Source organism: Ursus maritimus, unplaced genomic scaffold (assembly GCF_017311325.1).
Source record: "Ursus maritimus isolate PB19 unplaced genomic scaffold, ASM1731132v1 scaffold_6, whole genome shotgun sequence".
In the NCBI taxonomy this organism is placed as follows: domain Eukaryota; kingdom Metazoa; phylum Chordata; class Mammalia; order Carnivora; family Ursidae; genus Ursus; species Ursus maritimus.
In genome coordinates this window covers 1,534,949-1,557,559 of record NW_024426774.1, presented here as the reverse complement: position 1 = coordinate 1,557,559, position 22,611 = coordinate 1,534,949, and the positions used below count along the sequence as shown (strand labels likewise).

The following is a 22,611-nucleotide window of genomic DNA, read 5'->3' as shown; positions in this document are numbered from 1 at the left end:
GCTTCGGTCCCACAAGCCCGATCCCCTCACACACTCCCGCGCGGATCCCGTCTCCGGCGGCGCGCAGCCGCTACCCACAAGCCCCTCGGGCCGCGGCCGCTGGCGCGCGCCCCCGCTCGCCCCGCCCCGCCCCGCGCGCGCCACCGCCCCCGCCCGCCGGCCTCCGCCTCTTGTCGCCCCTTCGCCTCCATTTTTTTCGTTTCCTCCTGTGGGTCCCGTTTCGCGTTTCTCCTTTTGGAACCTCCTTCCTTCCCCGCTTCCTCCTCCCCCTCTTTGAGTTCTCCGAGGGTAAACGGCCGGGCGCGCGGTGACCGCCTCGCTTGACCCTCCAGCGGGGGGAGGGGAGAGCGCGCCCGGGGCTGGGGTCTTTCCGCGGCCCCGCTCCCGACAGACCCTGCACCGGAGGGTGACCCCGCTGATTCAGGGGTCGGTCGCCCACCCCCACCCCCTCTGCCGCCGCGCCCGGGGGTCGGGGAGGTTGGGGGGATGGGTGGGCCCGCCCCCACTGACTCAGCGCACAGCTATGCGGGCCTTGCATCACCCGCGCCAAAATAATAGCGACCGCCAGTCGCTGCCCTCGCCTGCGGCGCTCTGCGCTGGCGAGGGGCCTGCCTGGGCCAGGAAGATTTTAGTGGAAAGGCTGGGGGAGTGTGCAATGGGAGTCGGAAACTGGACTTCTCGTCCCGGTGTGGAGGGCCTGGAAGAGTTGCTTCCGGCCCCAGGGCAGAAGTCCTGGAATCCGAAAACCTTTGTGCAGGTCCCCAGCGGTCTTCTCCCAGCCTAGGCTTAAACACTAATCAGGAAGAGGATAAGAGCGATAGAAAAAGGCTTCCATCCGCAGGCCTGCTCCAGGTCCAGAAGAAGGGTGGTTGGCTATAGGGGCCGCTCCTCCGCATTCCTGCCCTCTCGCGACCCGTGCGGTTGGTCAGATCCACCCAGGGCGCAATCTGAAAAATATGTGCCAAGAGCTATAAAACTCTTCATTGAGCCCCTTTGACCTAGTAAACCCATTTAAGGAAGTCCATGTCTAAGGAAATAATCCAAAGGGGAAGGGGGAGGGAGAACTTGTATAAAGATGTTTATAGCAGGGCTATTTAGAATGTTCATAATGACCAAAACCTGCGAAGGGGCATGGTTGTCCAACAGTTGGGGAATAATCCAAGCAAGCTCTGTCACATTAACAGAATCCTGGCAGGTATGTCGGATTTATGTCAAATGCATGAAATTTTGGCAAGTACATGAAAAGATGTATTGGAAATAAGGTTAAATGAACAACAGATACAAAATAGTTTTATACACTACTTAAAACGATGTAAAATGAGCAGCTGCAAGAACAAGAGAGTACGGTTGTTTTTAAGGGAATGCGATTTTTTTTTTCTGTATAGATGCTTAAGAGAACATTAAAATTTCAGAAATTGAAAAACTGTACTCAGCTGGACCATTCCAAAAAAAGCTATAATCTACTCCCCATTAAGTAATAGGAATCTTAAGAACCTTTCTCACTGGCATGTCAGAGATAAGCTCACAGAGATCTGCAGCTGAGTTCTAAAGCTATAACCTTGTAAAAGTAGCAATTGAATCAGTAAATGTTCCAGCAGCGTCATCTTTTGCTTTGTGTTAAAGCCACCCTCACTTGGACTTAGGCAGGAAGAGGCCCTGAACCATCCGATACAGCCTTTTCCTCTCGGATAATAACACTGACTTCTGGGCAGAAGGTAAGTCCTTTAAATCTGTATGTTGACTGACTCATTCATACCTCTACAACCACACCAGGAAAACAAAGTGAGCCAGAGACTTTTGCTTATGCACTGGAGCAAAATAAGAGAAAATCCGTGATTCTGGATCCTTTTCCCTGTAGACAATAAAATATATGCAAAGCCAAAGGAGTACCATGTGGTTCTCAGGTTCCAAATTAATTTTGCAATAACTGGCTATATATTTTTATGGAGCTTGGTGGGCTAACAGGAAGTCATGGTCCCAAATACTGGCCATGAAAACCTTATTTGAAAAGAATTAGTAGTGATCAGCAAGATATAGATAATGGGCACCTTCTACATTGGCTAGAAAAGGTGATACTGTAGAAGATTGCTAACCAGGACCTGCACCATTGTCTACATGGAAAAAAAGAAGACTGATCTCTTGATAGGAGTTAAACCATTTTTGTTTTGTGGTTTTGTGTGTGTTTTTTTTTTTAATTTTGGCCAACAGAACAATTCTTTTACCAAAGTAATGCACAAATGCATTCTTGTAAAAGTTAAAAGAAGCCAGACATATATAACACATACCTCAAAAAATTACTCTCCCAAGTCTCCCTACACACCACACATTCTCTTGGCAGTCAAGGCCTTTACCTTATTCTCATACATACATATTTGTATATATACACAAATGTATCTTTTCCCCACACATCTGGCCTTATATCATAGTCTCTCGCAACTTGATTTCTTTCCCCTTAATTAATAATATGTCTTAGAGAGATCTCCCTGTCTGTAAACCTCACTCTTTTGAACTGCTGTACTATATTCCATGGTATGTATGCACCAGACTTTTATTTTCTCTCTCTTGGAGAGCATCATACGGGACTCTGGAAACAAACTGGGCTAAAATCCTGCTGTTTCCACACCCTAGCTATGCCTGTCTCAGTTTCCTTACATTGTCTGTTACAAAGCGCTTAGAAGAGAGCTAGCCCTCATAAATGTCAGATGTTAGTAGTATTTGCTCAGTGTCTCAAACGTTGTTGCAGTTGACATCCTTGTATTTTTGTCCTCATGTGGACATACATAAATAGGGTAGGTTCCTAGACGTGAAATTGTTGTATGAATAGGTAAGCATACCTTACGTAGTTGTAAATACTGTCAAACTCTCCTTTAAAAAGGCTACACAGTTTACATTGTCATGATCAGAGGAAACTCCCAGTATCCCTTTACATTGGCTATTGTTCACTTTCTAAGACTAATTTTTGCCAATCTCATGGGCAAACAAAATGGCAGCTTGTTTTTATTTGTATTCCCGTCATTACTACTGAAGATGAGCATTTTGTGTTTCTGTTTCTTCTGAAATTACCTGTTTATATCTTTTGTCCACTGGATTTGCTTTCCTTACTGATTTAGAGGAGCTCTTTATGCATTATGGCTATTCCTTCTTATTATAATATAATGTTAAAATACGTGTTACGTTTTGCAAATATTTTCTAACAGTCTGTTGCTTGTCATTCAGTTTTGGTTTTGGTGTTTTGGGTCACACAAAAGTTTTACCTTTTATGAAACCAAATCTATCAACATTTTCCTTAATAGCTTCAGGATTTTTTGTCTGGGTGGGGAAAGATTTTAAACCCAGTTTTTAGGGCACACAGAGGACTGAAACTGCAGGCAGCTCTATGAAATGAGAGTTTCCTAATAATATCAAGCTCACCTCATCCCCAGTGAGCCGTAGAAAGAGGGTGTCCCTGTGTTTGCACTTCTCAGAGGGATTCCTGCTGCTCTGTGGCTCGGTCCAAGGTTGGCGGCTTCCTTTTTAACACTGTCTCCAAAGTATCCTGAGCACTGATGGGACAGATGGGAACTTGGACAAAAACTGTGTTCGATATGAAGGAAGAGTAACAGGGAAATAAGCACCGAGAATATAGGGAATGTAAACAGGCTGGCCTATCAGTGTATAAGGCTTTGGTCCTACCATAACGAGGTAGATATGTAGGACTTAGAAGCTCCACCCCATTTCATCTGAATTTTGTCTGTGTTTCTTTTCTCTCTCTTCATCCCCAGCCCATTTCTGTGTGGTTCATGTCAACTTAACATCCACTACCCAGCAATACCTTCCTAGCTCTCCTGGTACTTCATAGTCTAAACTCGGGGACCCCCTCTCTGGTCTACCTGAGCCCCATCTGCTCTGTTCCAGTTTTTAATTTGAGGGATCTACCTCTTCTGCAGGAATTAAGCCACCCTTCTGAAGCAACCTTGCCCTCTCCACCCATAAAGAGGTCTATAAAAGAATGATTTTTTGTCTTCCCGTGTGGCACTTGGAATTACTTGTTTAATGAAAATAATTATTAATGAATAAGGACTTACTATGTGCTAGACAATGTGCATTATAGAAATTATCTTACTTCTCAAAACAGTCTTTTGCTAATGGTAATATTACTCTGCCCATTTTTCCAGATGATGTAATAGGGACTCATATGTGATAATGGAATGAATAAATTAATAAATGGAGGGATGGATGAAAACAATAAAATCTGAATGGGGTGGCTATCACCAAAACATGCAACAACTTTTCCCATCTTGCTTAACATTGCAGAACAACTCAAGCTGGCATTGTAGTGAGATGCTTCTGCCCCACATAAGCCAAGATTTAATCACAGAATAAAGGAATGAACTCTAAACACAAAGGTGTCATTATTATAGTAAACTCCACTCCTCTAAAGGATACAGGGTTTAATGGTTTCTGAAATAGGGTTTCATCCGAGGTTTCATTCATGGTTCTGGTAATAACTCACAGCATGAATGAGAAAATTGCTGTACCTTCTGTGAGTCAGTTTCCTCATACACAAAACAGAAATAATGAAGCTTGGTTGTCATTAAGTCTCCTTAAGATCTCTAGATGAAAGATACTGGATGCGTCCAAGACAAATTATTCACCAGTATACTATGGAAGATAGAGGAGAATAAAGCTGGTCACGGCTCAAAAGCATACTTGGAGATAAATGGTAAGTCACTCCAAAATATCTACATATATATGTTTGAAAAGAGTCTTCCCAAGAAATGGAAAACTCACCTGCTCCCCGGAAAGCTAAGCTTCGATCCTGGTCCTGCCAGTTTGGCGAGAGACCTTGATGTCATGTGTGGCAATCTTTTTCCCATGAGTGAGCTAGAAATGGCCTCAGGTATGCTTTATGTGATTTCCCTGCTCAAAAATCTCATTGGATTTTCTGTGATTATGCATGGAATCCTCAGCCTGGAATCTGGGGCTTTCTACAAAGTGTCCACAACCTCTGTTTCGAGGCTTTTCTTCCACTGCTCCTCCTTACTTTTTCTCAAACTGAACATAATTGGCTCTTCTCGTCTTGGCTCTTTGGTTAAGCAAATTTCCATCCATGTGGAATGCCATCCCTTCTTCCCTTCTCCACCCACCAAGCTTCTAACCATCCTCCTTCTGTTCTTGAATAAAGGGCTTGACTCGTCCTGAGCCCTGGATCCCTTGTAGATTTTAACAAAATATTTAGCAAGGTGCTTGCCTCACCTACACGAAGAAAGCAATATCTTTATTTTTCTCTTGGTGTTTTTAACATCCCCCAAAATGGGTCTGTTGTGTGTCTAGAGTAAATTAGCGACTTCCCATCATTTACCGCCATGTGACGAGTCCTTTCCTACCATTCCATTCTTCAAACACTTTGATCCAGCAAACTTTAATCCATATAGGACACATTGTTCCCAGAAGAAACCATGCCATTTCCACCTCTGAGCTTTGCTGGTACCATTCCACCTCCCTGCCTTTTCCCTCCCGGTCTGCCCAGCACCAACCACCTCGGAAGTCACACTTCTTCCAATCCAGTTCCCTATGTCCTGCTTTTCTTCTAAATTCAACTGGAGCATTGTGCTGGTTCTTTGGCAGATACAGAAAGGAGCTGAGTATGGATTCTTCCTGCATAGAGTTCACAATGAAGAAATGGTAAATTGAATAGGTACCCAGTGTTTGTTTAATGACCAAATGGTCGAATCAAAGTATATACCCCCCCCAAAAAAAAAACCACCACAAATAATTATAATTCCAGAAAGGTAAGTTCCTGAAGAAATTCTCAGATAATATACTAAGAGAACTCAAAGGATCCTGGAGCAAGAGAGATCTTCTAGCAAGGGGATCAGGAAAAGGAGGGGACCTGTGACCTGGGGCCTTAGGATTCAGTAGGGTTCGGAAATGGAGAGAGGGAACAGTCTTCCAAGCTAAACAAGGACAGGTGTGGGAAACTGTGAAGTAACTGAAAGGGAAAATAAGTAATGACTAGAGAGTAGGCACACGCATGGTTAGAAGGACCACAGAGGTCCAGCAGAGGAGGTAAGCTGACACCAGGGCAGGGAAGGCCTAGCGTCTGTATTAACATGCTGGGTGACGTCTCTAAGCCACTGCTGTCTTCTGGGACTGGCTGTAATTGAAGATACTGGCAGAGGCCACCACCCTCCGATTCTGTCACCCCCTGAGGTGGGCACTGGGGAACTCATCAGCAATTATGGGCACGATGGGGTGGCACATGGGACTCAGCAGCAGTACTATGAAGCGAAGTGGAAGGAGGCCGGTTTGGGAGACATTTTTGCAATCCACAGGCCACCGTTTGTAATTAGGTGGTTTATAATCACGAGTAATTAAAAACCTACAAAGCACACAAAGAAGAAAACTGTAAAGTGGTTGGTCATTAGAATACAGGGGTAGCACTGAGTTTCCACAAACACCTGGCTTATGGTGAAATGAGAAACCACTTCTAACTTCCTGGCCTTTAGAGTGGCCCTTCGATTGCTAAGGTTGCTCTTGTAATATTCCAGTTGATGCTTTGGCCCCTAAATGGAGTTGGGCCTTCGTGAAGTGAAGATGGAGGAGGCGGGGTGCTGGGAGTCAGAGCCGTGGGCGGAAGTGCAGGCTGGTCCACATCTTGGGGCAGGCGGTGAGGCCGAAGAGAGCAAACCCGCAGTAGAGTCACAGAAACCTCATTCCCCCCCAGCTCTGTCCTCTCCCAGCTGTGTGCAGATCAGCTCCCCTTCTCTGAGCTTCAGTTCCTCTCTTAGGGTTTTTGTGAGAACAAGTTAAGAGAGGGCTCGTACAGCATCTGACCTGTTGAACAGGTGGTCCGTAGAAGCTGGTTCCTTCTCACTCATCAGAAGCTGACAGGATCCCAGGCATTGTTTCTTTCATTTATTCATTCAACGTATATTTGGAGGTTCAACAAAGATATTTATGTACCGGTCACACAGCAGTAAACAGCAGAGAAACAATCTCTGTGAATCCTTTTTAGGTTTCTGATATGACGGAGGGGATGACCATGACATAAATAATCATACAAATAAATAAGTCATTAGAGATGTGATAAGAGCTACAAAGGAAAAGTACAAGATGCGAAGAGAATCAGAACAGGGGGCCTCATCCAGATGGGGATCAGGGGAGGTTCATGAGAAAGTAATGATCCAGAAGAGGTCTAAAAGGATGCATAAAACCTGGGAAAACTTGGGGACCAGGGAGAAGCGGGCTGGCCTGGCTGAGATCAAGGGGAAAAGTTTGGGTTTTTTTTTTAAACAAATAAGGGCATTTCATAACAGACAGGCTTATAGTTAGGCCACTTGCTATGTGGTTTGCTAAGAGTGGCACCATACCACGGAAACGACGGGGCCGTGACTAGTAGAGAGAAAACACTCGTTCTTCCAAATCACTGCAGTTCAGCCTGGTCAGGTTTTAGCCTACCTGTCCCCAACCCCTCATATCTGCGGGAGTCTTTGTGGTCATTTCTCTAAGTACTTTCTGTAGTCATTCTTGGAAGCAGGTGAATCTGGAAGCACTCTGTCAGATAGATCCTTGTTCCGATCACACCAGAGAGAGGGCCCATTTCTGTCCTTTATCCAAAGCAGCAAAACCCAGTGGGGTTAATAGAAGTTGGACACATGAGACGGGGCTTCAGCGCCACCATTTACGGGCTGTGTGACCTTGGGCGAGTCACTTAACCTAGCTGCCCTCCACGACTCCACCTGTAAACCAACTCTGCAGAATTGATCTCAGTGTTAAAACAGGGACACGTACGTGAGGGGACTATACAAAGATGACTCCGGAGGCACGTTCAGAGTCCTTTCTCTTAATCCCTGCCGTAGTCCCCAGCTTGCGTCCTGGGCATTGAAGAGGAGAGGAAGGAGATGTCAAGCATGACCTCCAGGGTTCGCTAGGACTCATCAGTAAAGTAACAAAAATCAACTATTGCATCTAAATGCAAGGTAAGTTTATTTTAACATAGATGAAAATGAATGAGTTTAAAAAAAAACAAAACCAAAGCAAGTAATAGGATAATCCTTTGTGATTCTTTGCACTTTTCTGGGCAGGTTGGGGGAGAGCAAAAGAAAGAAAAAGAAGGAAATACATGGTGGCAACCCAGAGACTGAATGCCCATGAGCAGAGTCTTCAAATCTTTCCATTTCTTGTTGACATTCTCACTGACGGTGTTTGAACAGGGCCGGGCTGTTGACGCGCAATCATTGTTTGCTGTCGCCCAGCAGAACCTGTGAGATAAAGCCGTCCAAAGCTTGACAGACATCACTCTGTCACCACGACACCAGCAAGGTGTGAGCCGCCAGCCTGAGGGGAAGGGGCAGGCTCTGGTTCCATCTGCTCCCCCACGGACCTTCAGAAGTGCTGCGAGACTTTGCAGCCAGAGCGGACAGCCTAGCATCAGGAAGGGCGCAGAGGAGCAGAGATGTTCTGGAAGCCAGAGCCTCTGAGGCCTGGGCCTCAGATACAATGCACGTTCTCCTTCCCAGACACCACAAAGGTGACTGAGGCAACGTGAAGTGACCCACGCTGCTCCCCATGCCTTGGAGGGTGGGCGTGGGCTCTCGAGGTTTCTCTCGGGGTTTGCTCTCGAGGCTTCCTCCTGCGCAGCTCCCAGGGCTCCTCGTGAGCTCTTTATCGTCACCGCGGCTGCAGTGACTACCAGGCACCAAGGACTGTGACTGAGGAACTCGGAGATAAGTGAGGCAAGGTCACGGACCTCATTACTTGGGGAGGGAAAGGAGACATAGACACAGGCCCTGCAAGGAGTAAGTGCTCCGCTTACAAACTGCTACAATGAGGAGTTGACTGAATGAGCGTAAGGCCATACACGCAAGTGAGCCCCGCGTCAGAAGAAAGCACAGGATTTGGAGTGTGAAGGCGGAGTGGACACCCCAGCTCCCCCAGTCAGCATCGGGGCCTTAGGCCGGGTACTTCTGCTTCTTCCAAATTCATTGTCTACCCTGCTCTGTGCCCCAGGGGCTGACCTCTGTGACCCACCTCCCTGGGCTCCCTTGCCATGTGTTTTCTGGCTGGGCTCAGACAAAGGGGGTCCCTGGATAAGAGATTGGGACCTCCACCCTGTCCCATCCTCTGACAACAGCTCAGTATCCAACACCTGCAGCCCCCCCCCCCCACTCGCTGCATCCCATTCTCACTGGGCTCCAGGGACATTGGGTCCTCCCCTCACCCTTGTGGCCCTTGCTTCTCACTGCTACTAACACCTGGGGCCTCAATATGCCTTGTCTTTCTTTAATCCTGTCTACACCTCCAGAAAGAGCTCCTTCGTAGAAACCACCTGAATCAATTCTGTTTCCTATTGAGACCCAATTTATTAGAGCAAGTCATGGAACTTCTCAGAGTGTCAAGTTCTTCCACTATGAAATGGAAATAGTAATACTTAGTACCTAGCACCATGCTTGACCATGGGCCCTCAGTAAACACTGGTTGGTTGAATAAATGAATGGATGGACCATGATGGCTGGCTGGGTGGGTGAATGGAAGAATACTTATAGGATTAGTGACAAGATGTTAATGCATTAGGTATGAAAGTACTGGTTATCATAATTCTTATTAAATGGTCAGTGAATGTAAGAGATAGCTTAAACTATCTTGATATAAAAAATGGGCATGGGTCGAGAATCAGGAAAACTGAGTCCCAGTTTTTCTATTTGTAAATTGTGTGATCTTAGGCAAATTATCTTCCCATTCTGTGCCTCTATTTCCACTCCTCTAAAGCAAAAAAAATAAGAGTTTATAACCCCTAAGGAGCCATCTAGCTTGGACAGCCTATCAAGTGCTAAACATTCCAGAGAAACAGCTTGAATTGGAGAAGTTGGGGACATGCTCAGGGCAGAGACAGGGACTTGAAGAGCATAGTAAGGACCAACCAGAACAGCAGGACACTCCAATGAATAGAGACTCGAGGGGATTAACGGGGCAAGTTTGGTCAATGCAGATGACCCAGAATAAACATCTGGCCAGAACAGAAGTTGTCTGTGGGAACTCAAGGGACCTTGAGCATCGGGCTGAGGAGCTAACGCTGCAAAAGGGAAGGAATCTGACTTCCACGAGGCCCCGGAAGCCAACAGAGGACTCGGATTTGAGTTTCCTCTGCTCGATCCTCTGAAATGCCACCAGGGTCCCTGTCTTCCTCTCCTGATGGCAGCTGCCTTCTCTCTTCTGTGAGTCCTTTCTCTGAAGGTCACTTGTCAAATTAAGGATGAGGGAAAATTTATTGGGTGAGGAAACCATTTGGTAAGGGATCTTTTTGGCACCGTTCAAACCTTGGCAAAGGCCCCGTTCCTGTCATGAGCCTCCTTACATTTTGAAATCTGTTTGTTCGAAGGAAAGTCAAAGGTCAGATAATCAAAAGAAAGTGATTTTAAAAAACTGTTGCAAAAATATAAATTCAGAAATAAAAAATTTTAATCGGGCTTGAGCAAGAATATCACCCTGAAGGATCCTGGACATGAAGTCAAAACACTTGAAAAAAAATGATAGAAATGAACATGAAGGGTAATAATGCAGAACCACTGTGGAGTTAATAACTCCATAGTGTGATTTGGTAAGCGGCTAGCTGTGTGAGTTTCAGCACGTCCCATCATCTCTGGCCTCAGTTTTCCCATATGTTACATAGAGGAGACAGACTCGACGGTGGGCTCTGAAATCTCTCCTGCCCACGTAGGGCCTTCAGCTCCCATGCCACTGCTCTCTCTTTCAACTCTGTTGAAAACAGCATTCCTCAGAGGGCACAAGACAACCTAACACTACTTTGGTTTCAGCTTGCCTGACCTCTGTCCCGGGTGTGGCCTCTCTGAGCGCAGGGGCTGGAGACCTGAGGCCGCTGCTCGGCTCTGGAGCGCTGTGCGGCTTTCGCCAGACATGAAAAGGAACGTCAGCACCAGCCTGCAGTCAAGCTGGGCCTCTGGGGGNTCCTCTAGACATGGCCAGCCACTTGCCTCGCCAGAGACAAATCTCCTTGCTTCTAGCGGAGCCCCCTGACCACTTGTCCACACCCCACAGGCCTCACACTGTGGTCATTTCAAAATGGCCCTGTGTGGTTGGTGTTATTCTCCAGCTCAAAAATGTGCACGAAGCCTCCTTGCTGAGCTATGGGGGCATATCCCCAAGCTGCTCCCATCCTGAGAGATGCAGAAGCCCAGGCTGTGTCACTTGAGTTTGGAGAACTTCACTCCCACCTTGCAGAGTCCCAGCACCCCACGATTCCAGAGAAAAGAGACCTGTGCAGGCTCATTGAGCCGAGCATATTTCTGAAATATATTTGACCAAAAGGACTTTTCTTGAGTAACTCCAAGCAATGGCCCTCAGAACGGCAACTCCAGTCTGCTTTGGGAAACACTGCCCTGTGGGTGAAAAGCCAAACTTTCTGGTGTTTAGCTAAGGCTCACCTCCGTCTGGCCCCCGCTAACTCACAGTCCCTCTCCCTGTTTCTCCTCTGTACACCCGCAAGGCCAGGGCCATGGAGTTATTAGTTGACAGTTCATTTCTGTGTGTGCCAATGTTGCAAAAATGTAAACTTGGGGGGCGCCTGGGTGGCACAGTGGTTAAGCGTCTGTCTTCGGCTCAGGGTGTGACCCTGGCATTCTAGGATCAAGCCCCGTGTCAGGCTCCTTCGCTGGGAGCCTGCTTCTTCCTCTCCCACTCCCCCTGCTGTGTTCCCTCTGTCGCTGGCTGTCTCTATGTCAAATAAATAAATAAAATCTTTATTTAAAAAAAGTGCTTGAAAAGTTAAGTTCTACTACTTAATCTCTCACTTTTTTGTTAAAAAAACTATGCATTTCACCCCCAGCCCCAGGCCTTTGTTCAGGTTGTCTGCAAAGCTTTTCCTTTATTCACCTAGGAAAAGCCTATTCACCTGACGAAGCTTTACTCAAATACCACCACCCCAAATTCCTTACTTAGAATTTATTATTTATTAACGTGCTCCCCGGCACTTTTCATGAACTTCTGTTAAAGTACTTTCCATTCTGGGGCGCCTGGGTGGCTCAGTCGGTTAAGCACCTGACTCTTTTGATTTTGACTCAGGTCATGATCTCAGGGTCCCAGGATCAAGCCCTGTGACAGGCTCCCTACTCAGCGGGGAGTCTACTTGAGATTTCCTCCCTCTCCCTTTGCCCTCTCCCCCCTTCACATGCTCTCTTTCTCTCAAATAAATAAATCTTTAAAAAGAAAGAAAGTATTTTCATGTACTCCCCCTGACAGTTACACGTAATGGCTATCATAGTACTGCTTGCCAGTGCTGGGTTCTGTGCGAGAGGTGTACTGGTTAGAAAAATAAAAGCAGAGGGTCCCCTCTCCTCATCTTGGAGCTCTTGGATCACATTCTGGGAATCTCCTTCCCTTCCGGGGCTCCATCGGAATCTGTCTCGGGCACGGTGGTGGGACCTCCGCATTAACTTGCCTCTGTTAGATAATCTGCTGAAATCAGAAAGAAAATGGATCTGAGCCCTGGAAGGAAAGAAAATGAAGCATTTATTTGCAATATTTCCCAAATTCAGGGGTTCAGTTATTTGGCGTTCAGTCAGAAAGGAAATGGGGAGCGAGCCAACAGGCACGACAGGTCCTGTCCGAGGGCGCAGAGCAGGTGCCCTGGAGCGCGCCCGGCAGTGAAGTTCAGACTTTCTCTGGGCTTCTTTGCTCCTGGACCCGGTCCTCGCAAACACATTAGACACAGCAGATGAAGAGTGCCTGAGTCAGCAGCCGGCAGTAGCTGAGCGGGTGGCAGATTCAGTGCGAAAGAAAGACAGAGCTGGGGCCATGGGGGGAGGGGCAAACGGCTCCCTGAACCTCTGCGGTCTCAGCCTCTGTGGACATCACTACACCGGGGGCAGCAGAGCGTGAGAGCCAGAGATGCCCGGATGTCCAAGAAGCCATCACGGCACTTTCCATACCCCCCTCAGAAGGCGGCAAAGTGTATTTAAGCTATTGGAGGAAAGTTTATTTTTATTTTGGGGCGGATGAATTTATTTTTTAAATTATGAGTATTCATTCCAAAGGTGAAGATTTCCCCCAAGGTGGCATCACAGTTCATGCCTCTTACTGTCAGGGGTTGGTGCAAATGTCACCTTCGCGAACACCTTGATTTTAACTGCAGCCCCACTCACCCCTGGCATCCCTTGGCTCGTTTTCTTACCATACTTTTCTACACGCCAGTGAAGATATTATATAACCAATATGTTATATGACTTAGTTATCCTTCTCTCCTATCCGAAATGAATATAAACTCCACGAGGTCAGGGGTTTGTCCGTCTATTTTGTACACTGTATCGTGGGGGACTATTCATCTGGCACCAACAGGCATTCATTCCTTATTGAATTAAAGTATGAATACATAGACTTAGTTATTTGGAAAACACATTTAAATTTTTTTAAGTCAATCCAAGGAAATAGTGATTAGATGCAGAAAACCTATATGAGAACTTTCTAAACATAAGGCACGTTAATTTGTTGATAAATATACATAAAGATCATACTCCGTGCAGACACTATGCGTTGGGGGTTTGCTCATTTTGTTCACACGCACACTTTTGAGTGACCTAAAGCACCAGGAATTCCACATGCAGAGTCATTGACATGTTTCACACACACACACACACACGCACACACACACGCACACACATACACACATTTCTGGTTCTTCCTATAGCTTATCTTAGATCTTATCACCTAAGGTTTGACAAGTCTAGTCCATGTCTCCTTCAGAAAATTCTTAGAAGGAGGAAATGATGATATCGATTAGCATTGCTAGCGATTCTCATGAGTGAGCTTAGAATCAATATTTACCCACCATTTATTGTGATGTTGAAAGCAGACATCGTATCCTAGGAAGTGCCCTGACCGTAGAGCTAGAAAACTTGAGTGCTAGCCCTGGATCCATTGTTTAAGAGCTAAATGACCTTGGCAAGTCACTTAACCACCAATACTGAGGTCAGAAGTTTGCTGTTGTTGTTGTTGTTGTTGTTGTTTTGTGTAAACAACGAAGTGCCATACAATCATCAGGAATCATTATTATCTTTTTAAGAAATGAAAAGTGCATTACATGTCACCTGAAACAGAGGTGACATCAGATCCTGATGACTCATGGCCCTTGCAATGCATGGTTATCAATCTTGTTACCTTGACCAATTTCATTGTTATGTAATTTGCTGTGTAACCTTCAATTTAGGACGTCAATTTCATCGGCTACAAAGAAGGATTCTACTTCGTTCCCACATGCTGGGATGATTTCGCTGACTGATCGCAACTGACAGGGTCTGGAGGTCTGCAGCAGTAAATTGGGATGGGTTCCAATCGATTTTACAGCCTTCCAGGTAGTTCTCTACGAGCAAATCTGTAAATGTCTTTTCTTCATTTATTTACTCATGCATCTATCCACTCATTCCCTCCTTCAACAAATACGTGCTCAACATCAGTTATGTGGCAGAGGCCACACTAGATGCTGGAGACAACAAATGGAAGGAAGAAGGCACAGTGCCAGTACCCTCAATGATCCAAGCTGACTCAGAGAGCCAGCTCTGTAAACACATCATAGTTGTACACAGTAGGCACCGTGAGGAGACAGGAGCAAGGTGCAGGGGAGCACAGCAGCGAGGCCAGACTTACTCTGCCTGGGGCAGATGGAGACCACTTCGTGAAGAGATACGAGCCAGCAGGACCTTAGTGGGTTGGTGGGAGCTAGCCAGACAGTGGTGGAAGAAAGGCACACCATCAAGCAGGGAAAGAAGACCTTGGGGCATTTCACTTGAGCAGTTTAATGAGCACTTATAGTGTATCTGTTGTGAGTTAGGCACCATCAATGAAAAGGAAAGCATAATCAGGGGACAGAAAGCAGATAGGATAGAGCTGATAGGGTTAGATAGTGAGGTGCTTGAATGCTGTGCTCAATGCTCACAACATTATTGAACGCAAATAAGAGTACAGACGCAATCCCTTTGTGTAAATTATGTACCTTCACTATGTAGACATTCGACACGTATCTATGTGCTAACTACGTACAAAACCTTGGGGATGCAGTAACAACTTTCTCAGAATCCCTGTCTGGGAAGAGCGCATCACTAAAGGGCAGCGAACAATGGGACTGCCCAAGCCCTAGGCAGGAGGGCTTCATCTAATCCAGGAGGATGGATGGGCAAGGAAGACTTCCCAGGGGAGGTGACATTTCAAGCTGAATCTTGAAGGGTGAACAAGAATTATCTAGAAGACTGGAATAGGAAGTGTTCCAAACAGAAGCAGAAGCAAGTGTCAAGGCCTAGAGACTCAAAGATGTCAGTGTGGCTGAGGTTGGGTCCTCAGGAGGGATGTGGTTGAGCGTTCCAGATCCGGGGTCTCTGTAAAGCATTTGGGCTTCACCCCAAAGAAGCATTGGTGGGTTTTAAACAGGGGAGTGATATGATAAGTGCATGCATCGCTCTCCATGTAATTGACATTTCCCACTTCACCAGCTTCCTTAATAAAGTCACCCTTCCTTAATACTCAGATCTTAATGCCAGGAGCCCCTACCCACCCAGATTAGAAGAAAGTCTATTTCTGAGATTGTCTTCCCCAAATATTTCTGAAGACCTGCCTGTGGATCTGTCCTCACAGGTGCATCCTTGCTGCCACCTCCCAGACAACATGAACTTGGCTGTGTCCTCTGAGGCTGTCCCCACCTGTGGATGACCAGCTTCGGCCAGCTCCCTCCAGGGTAGCCTCACCGCAGTCACAAAAGCAGGGGCTCCGCATCTTCCTTGAATGGTGACCATGCGGGCAGCCAGAGGAAGTACCGGGGTCCCTTCTGTGGCCACGGGAGCCTCTTTAGGACCCTACTCGCTGCCTGTGTGGTGGTCCGTGCTGGCCCACTGCTTCACCTCAGTGGAAAGAAAGGACCCACCAGCCCATGTTACTTTCAGGAGACGCTTCCCACAGCAACTATGCCATAATTGTGGCAGCCCTTATGGACCAGCCCCTTCTTTCTTTCTTTTCTTTTCTTTTCTTTTTTTTTTAGATTTTATTTATTTATTTTTGAGAGAGAAAGAGAGGGAGAGAGAGAGAGAGAGCACACGAGCAGAGGGGAGTGGCAGAGGGAGAAGCAGACTCCCCACTGAGCAGGGAGCCCGAAGCTGGGCTCCATCCCAGGACCCTGGGATCATGACCTGAGCCGAAGGCAGACCTAACTGCGTAACCGACTGAGCCACCCAGGCGCCCTGGACCAGCCCCTTTTTTGCACGTAAGCAGATGTCCGCTCATCAGAAGCCATGGTGGGGCTGCGTCAGGAGCAGCTCTAAGGTCAACTGCATGCTCTGTCAGACAGCAGTCCTCTCTGACCTCAGGGTGGGGACACAGTCTTCCTCCTGTCCCAGGGCCATTCCTAATGCCTTTCACTGCTGTCCAGGGGGAAGAGATCTTTGGGAGGATAGAGGTCACTGTAAATACCCCTTATTCACCACCTACTTCTGGTGGGCCGGCTGGCAGCAGGCAGTCCGGGCCACTCGATCCCCCTCCAGGAGCCACTCGGAGCCTCCAAGGCGGGGCCTGGGCCTGGGCCCTCCCCGCGTAGTCCTAAGACCGGACTCGTTTCCTGCCAGGATTACCCGCTTTTGAGAATGAGTTTCCTTCAGGGATTCCCCATAACCACTACGGGGACTGACGTCAGCGCGTTTGTCAAGATATGCTAAGTAGATGTCTGTGCACACAGAGACGTCTGCAGCGCTGTTTTCCCGCATTTTAGCGGCAGTATCTCTGGCTCTCAGTGATTTTTACAATCTTTACTATACTTTAGCATTTGAATTTTTTTTCACAATCACAATGCATCATCGTTTCAGGACCTGAATTTAGGAATGGAATTGGACGCCCTTTGGAAGATCAGATCACCTGTTTCCTCGTCTCTAAAATGGGAAAACAATATTTGATAAGGTTGAAAAACTCAATGCTATTTTTATTTTTCTAATATTTTTATTACTTTTAACTGGCAATTGATTTTACATAAATACGTAAACACGATTGTATGATATATCCCGGCGGATTTACTCAAGATGAAATCCTTTTTTCCCCTTTCCCTGGTCGACTCCTCCTTCCCCCCTCCAGGCTGCTCTCTTCACAGCGCAGATTCTTGCCAAGCCCGGGGCCAACTGCACACCCCACACCGCCCCGGGGGCCCCCTAGACCATACCATTGGTATTTTCCTCCATGATACTACAGTACCAAAAGCCTTTCAATATACGCACTTCAGTGAATACATGTAATCATATAAAAGGCTTTTGGTCTTTGTGAAGAAGAGACCCTATTACACTCAGGGTAATTTCCTTACTCAACAACACTCTCTGGAAATCCATTCTGGTCATCCGGGAAAGCTCTGACTTTAATGGTGGCATCATATTTCCTGATTTGGAAATAACACTCTTTATTCATCTGTTCCCCTATTTATCGATATTCACCCTGTTTCTGGTTTCGCGACAATGAACAATGCTACAACACACACACACACACACACACACACACACCTTTGCTGCACAGACTGCTTTTATTTCTTTGCAATAGACTTTTGGGAATGGAATTTCTGGGTGAAGTGGCTATAGCCAGTCAACAGTATTTCTAATGTGGGCTAATTGTTTAGAAAGTGCCCGATACACGGTCATTGCTCGATAAAATGATATCTGCTCCTATTCTCATTATTAGCTGAGGTGTTACATTTTGGAAAAGTTTAGTCATTTCTTAGCTCTCCATTTAGATCAACTACATTTTACTTTAAAGACATGGGTTCTCTGAAATAACCATACCAACAACTGTCCTTTCTTTGTTTATACAAAATCAAAAGGAAATAGGACATCACTGGAAATCGAAAATAGACACGACCGTTTACCTCCTCATTTCCTCCTTGCATTTCAATCCACTTCCTCAGTGAGCCGGGAACTCTGAGGCTCAAGGCTGTGCTCGCGTAATGGGAGAGTCCTGCTTTATCTATTTTTGAAATTGCGATCAGCTTGTCTATCTCATTTGAAAAACAAAAAAGAAGGCTCATTAAACAGTTTTCCCTGCTGCGAATGAGGAACCAATTTGTAGCCTTTGAATGAGGTGAATGAGTAAGTTCCAGCGTCTGTAGCCTCACCCCTGCCCTCCCAGGGCAGAAGCTCTCCGGGAGAATTCAGGCAATTTCTGGCTTGAAGATTCTCGGGTGTTTAGCCTCTCTCTCCATAAAAACGGAGACTGCACCTGGCAAAGGGGGGAGGGGGGCAGTTGCATAAAATGCAGACTTGGTGGATTCTGGATCCGAAGCCACTGGGCCAAAATGTCAACGCATGGCAGATTTCAACCTCCAAACTGAAACGGAATCTTGCAAGTTGGTCGAGGGCCAGGGGCTGGGCCCTGGACACAGCCTGAGCCCAGAATGCGACAGGGAATCCGGGAGTGAAAAGGCACTCACACGGTTTTAATGAAATGGGAAACAGGAACTTCTGTTTGCCCACTGCTTTGTTCCCTTTTTGTCTGGACACCAGGGAGCCAGGGGAAGCCGGGGAGGCCCGTGCGGGTATCCTCAGATTCTGAGCCACCCACCTGGGCTGAGCCCCAAATCCCAGGGCCCCACCAGGAACGAGGTGCTGCAGGCTCACGAGTCTCTCCGAGGGCCGCTGTCTCTGCTCCTGCTGCCCTTTCCTTGTCCGTCTGGTCTACACCTCAGTGAGGGCCTGACTTCTGGCTTTCTGGCTTGGACATGTGTTTTGACTCCAAATTGGACAGAATTCTGCTCCTCTGGTGGGATCCTCATCACCTCCTCATTCAGCTTTTGTTTGTCTGCTGTAGATTTTCCCAGTGATTCACACCTAATGCCAATTCGCTTTCCTAGCCCCTTTTACATCCATTATGCCTTGGTCTTTAATGGCTCTGAGGCCTGGTTCTTATTTATGGAGCATTGACTGTATGTAAGGCCAGGCCTGAAATCAGCACTGTTGGGGGACAAGAATGAAGAGACTATGACGCATTAGGCTGAGTCCCCGTCTTCAAAAAGCTCACAGACTAGCTTTGGAGACCAACTGGTTCAGAGGAGAAATATCCCAGCTCCATGTTGGCTGGATTACCTGCCAATTGCTAGGGGAAAGGAGTAAGTGGTATGGGATTCAGAGGAGGGGACGTACCTGGGGGCTGGGGTGGAGAGGACGTGGGCCAAGGAAGGGAGTAGTAATTATGAAGCACCTACTATGGGCCAGCATTAGCGTGAGAGCTTTGGCTGGTTATCCCTGGTAATTCCCAAGACTGGGGTGGGAAAAGAGGGGAGGAAAGAAGGCGTTTCCAACAGGGAAATGGTACAATTATTACTAATGCACATTAATGACGTTATGACAGCATGCTCTGAACTCCGGCTGACCCTATTCAAGTCAGATGTTTGTATAGACTAGACAGGGCTTCTGCGGAGGGCAGGGAACGCCGCCATCTGCCCGTGTTACACAGGTAAGAAGCTAGTGTAGCTGGCTTACTCTGCAGACAGGACCAAGTCTCAGAGCACCTGCTTTGGGGACCATGTAAGCTATGCGATGGGAAGAGATGATTGCAGATCCTGGGATTTGCTGAGGCCTTCGCCTCACTTCGCAGCCAGGTGCGCAGTGGTTTCAAGATGGGAACGCTTATGGGAACTCTGGGGTCTTACTGAACACAACATCATTGCTCAGGTCATATCTAGAACGGAGAGAGGCAACGATGAGCCAGATGAAAATAAGGAAGTCAGACAATGTGTGTGTAAGTCCCGAATACCTGTATTTTCTCCCACACTGTGTCCCACAGTGTTTTCTTGAATGCCTCTGCCGCACTCGCAAGACGGCGGCGACGAGACAGACCAGGTCCTCGTGTTTACTGTCCGGTGGGAGTGGTGGACATTAGAAAAGGCAACACAAAGAAGTCTGCAATCGCCGCGTTATTCTGTAAAAGACCCAGGCGCTGTGTGGGAGAAGAAACATGGAAGGCCTCCCCGAGGAGGTGGCATTGCAGATAACATCTAAGCGGTGGGCGGGGGGCGCCTGGGGGCTCAGTCGTTAAGCATCTGCCTTCTGCTCAGGGCGTGTTCCCGGGGGTCTTGGGATCGAGCCCCATATGAGGATCCTCCGCTGGGAGCCTGCTTCTTCCTCTCCCACCCTCCTGCTTGTGTTCCCTCTCTCACTGGCTGTCTCTCTCTCTGTGAAATAAATAAATAAAATCTTTTAAAAAAATAAAATAAAATAAAATAAGTAAGCAGTGGGAGGTTCTGAGTGGACAGAGTGGGGTTAAAGCCATGGGCCCCGGGGCAGGCGATGTGGCCCATCTGACCTCAAGACATGGGGACAAGGCTGATGCCTCAGCCCCGTTTGTCACACAGCTTGTTTTAAACACAGGAGGCGGCTGCCTGGTCAGAGCCTAATGCCTCCTGGAAACACCAAACAAAGGTTTGCTGAATCTGGTCCAAAGTCCCCCCCAGCCCTGCGCTCCGGGGTTCTGAGTTTCTCCCTGACTTTGACCCCATGGAGCCCCACCCTTGCTGCAGAGGCCTGCTGGGGCCTCTTTGGCTACCTGCACAAGCAGAGAAGAGCCGGAGCCGGGAGCGGGGAGCTTCCTGGATCCCTGACCGTGACTTCCTTGTGATGATGCTCGCTGGGCCCCGGAGTCAGGGCCCCCACCCGGGTCAGCAGAGAGGGCACACTCTGCTTCTCTCTGGGAAGAGAACTGTCAGCTCTTTCCGCTCGGCCGCAGTTAAGTGGCAAAAACCGTCATACAAAACTAGGGACAGATATTTGGAAATCATCTCTTTACTGTGGTTCAGCCACAAAGTACATACACATCCATCATTTCTGCACTGACCATTGTAAGTCTGTGAGCCAGACGGCAGCACCTAACCATGCTACTCACAGACGAAGACTCCGGGAGGGAAAGTGACGTGCCCAGGGTGACACAGAGAAGCAGTGGCCCAGACCTGGGTCTCCCGACCCCCTCCAGCTCTCTTTCCACCGTAGCATGCTGCCCTGCTGGCCAGGAGTGAGCCCTGGGGAGAGGACATGGGTGGAGGGGTGTGTGCTTGGACTCTGTTCCTCTTTCATGTTAAGTGCAAACTCCTATAGCAATGTTATCTCTGTCTGGCACTGAGCTAGGCCGTGGAGGCATCAGTCTCTTTGATGGCTGTGTTTTAAGGCCTGGAAAGGCAGATAGATGTCACAGGAATGAGGGCGTTCCCAACCACTGCTGGAGACTGACTCTGAACCTGAGGGTCCTCTGATCTGAACGGAGGGCGAGCCCCATCCTAATAACGCAGTTAACCTTTGGAATGTAATCTGATCTGCAGCTGTTTGGGTGTCTTTGCCCAGGTCTACCAAGGAGACAGCCAATGAAAAGGCTTAACTTCTTCCTTCATTAGCCCAGAGTGCCTGAACAAGAGGCAGAAACCCAGTTGTCACCACACCTGCCATGGGTGAAACTGTGTTCCAGTCCTGCTGGCGGCTGAGCGTCTGGAAACCCCAGGAAGGCGGCTCCTAGCAGACTCCCTCCGGGTACCCACTGCTGGAGCCGGCAGGTCAACCCCAACACTGGCCCCTGGAACCGCAGCCACTCCCACATTCGAGCTCAGGATCTCAGGGTCTTTTGAGTGCTGTTCTCTGTGTTGGGAATGTCCTTCCTCCTCTGGCCAGTCCTATTCCAAAGGACCTTCTGATGCCCACAGGGGCTATTCCTTCCCCCACCACCCTTCCCTACCTCCTGTGCACTCCCACCGCACTGACTCCTTGTGCCCCAGAGACTTTGGTCATCAGCTCTCCTTTCTCTGCCTCCCCATTGGACCGTGTCTCGTTCTGATGGCCCCTGCAGTGCCCAGCCCACACACTAGGTCCTCACAGCACTTGATGAATGAATGAGAGTGATCTGACCTTCCACACCCTCAGCCACATTGCACCCAGAAATCCCCAGCCCCCGCTGGCCTGGCCCCAGGCTCTGCCCCCATCAGAATCAGAGCCTCCGCAGGGTCACCTCTGACCTTTTCCTGAGTATCCTGCTGCCCCTGGGGCTGTCCTCTTCATTGATGCCATTGTCACAAGCGGAAATATGTTGTACCTTCCTCACGTTCCGCCTCTTGCTTCCTGTCCATCCCTCACTCTGCTGGTCAACCTCGGGATGTGAGAGGAAGTGTTTGGAAGTATAGTCCGTAGGTGGGTGGGCCAAGACAGCGCTGGGGGGACAGCAGGTGTCCCAGCTACTGGTGGGTGAATCCACGAGGATTTGCTGATGGCCACCTATATACCTTCCTGTCCTTTGGGGATTTCAAAGATGAACAAATCAGTCCTTGTCTCCACAAGCTTAGCCTGAGGCTCTGGGAGTGGAGGATAGAATGAACAGGAAGGAAAATTCAAGAATGAACACAAGTACGCGTATGTTCCACTAGCTAAGCACCTGCTGTGGGGGGGGGCGCACATAGCAGGCACCATCTCTCATTTGTAATGACCTTGCAGTTTGTGAGTTAGGACCATTTCATAGACTATGAAATTGAAATAAGTGAGCTGCCCTATATGCCAGAGAGTAGGAGCTTCTGGGAGCAGGATTTGAAACCAGACCTTGCCAAGGAATGACCATAACTTATTCCTTACCAGGAGGACA

At 47.9% G+C, this 22,611-nt stretch overlaps 2 long non-coding RNA genes across 2 annotated transcripts; both read left to right on the top strand.

The window, feature by feature from the left end:
- The first annotated feature begins 610 nt into the window (after positions 1-610).
- On the top strand, positions 611-14,253 carry LOC103661031. Its single transcript, XR_568032.2, has 3 exons — positions 611-1,195; positions 1,624-1,715; positions 14,201-14,253. It is a non-coding gene; the product is annotated as an uncharacterized LOC103661031 (long non-coding RNA).
- LOC103660446 lies at positions 4,582-8,191 on the top strand. Its single transcript, XR_567878.2, has 3 exons — positions 4,582-4,702; positions 7,842-7,961; positions 8,067-8,191. It is a non-coding gene; the product is annotated as an uncharacterized LOC103660446 (long non-coding RNA).
- Positions 14,254-22,611: the final 8,358 nt, after the last annotated feature.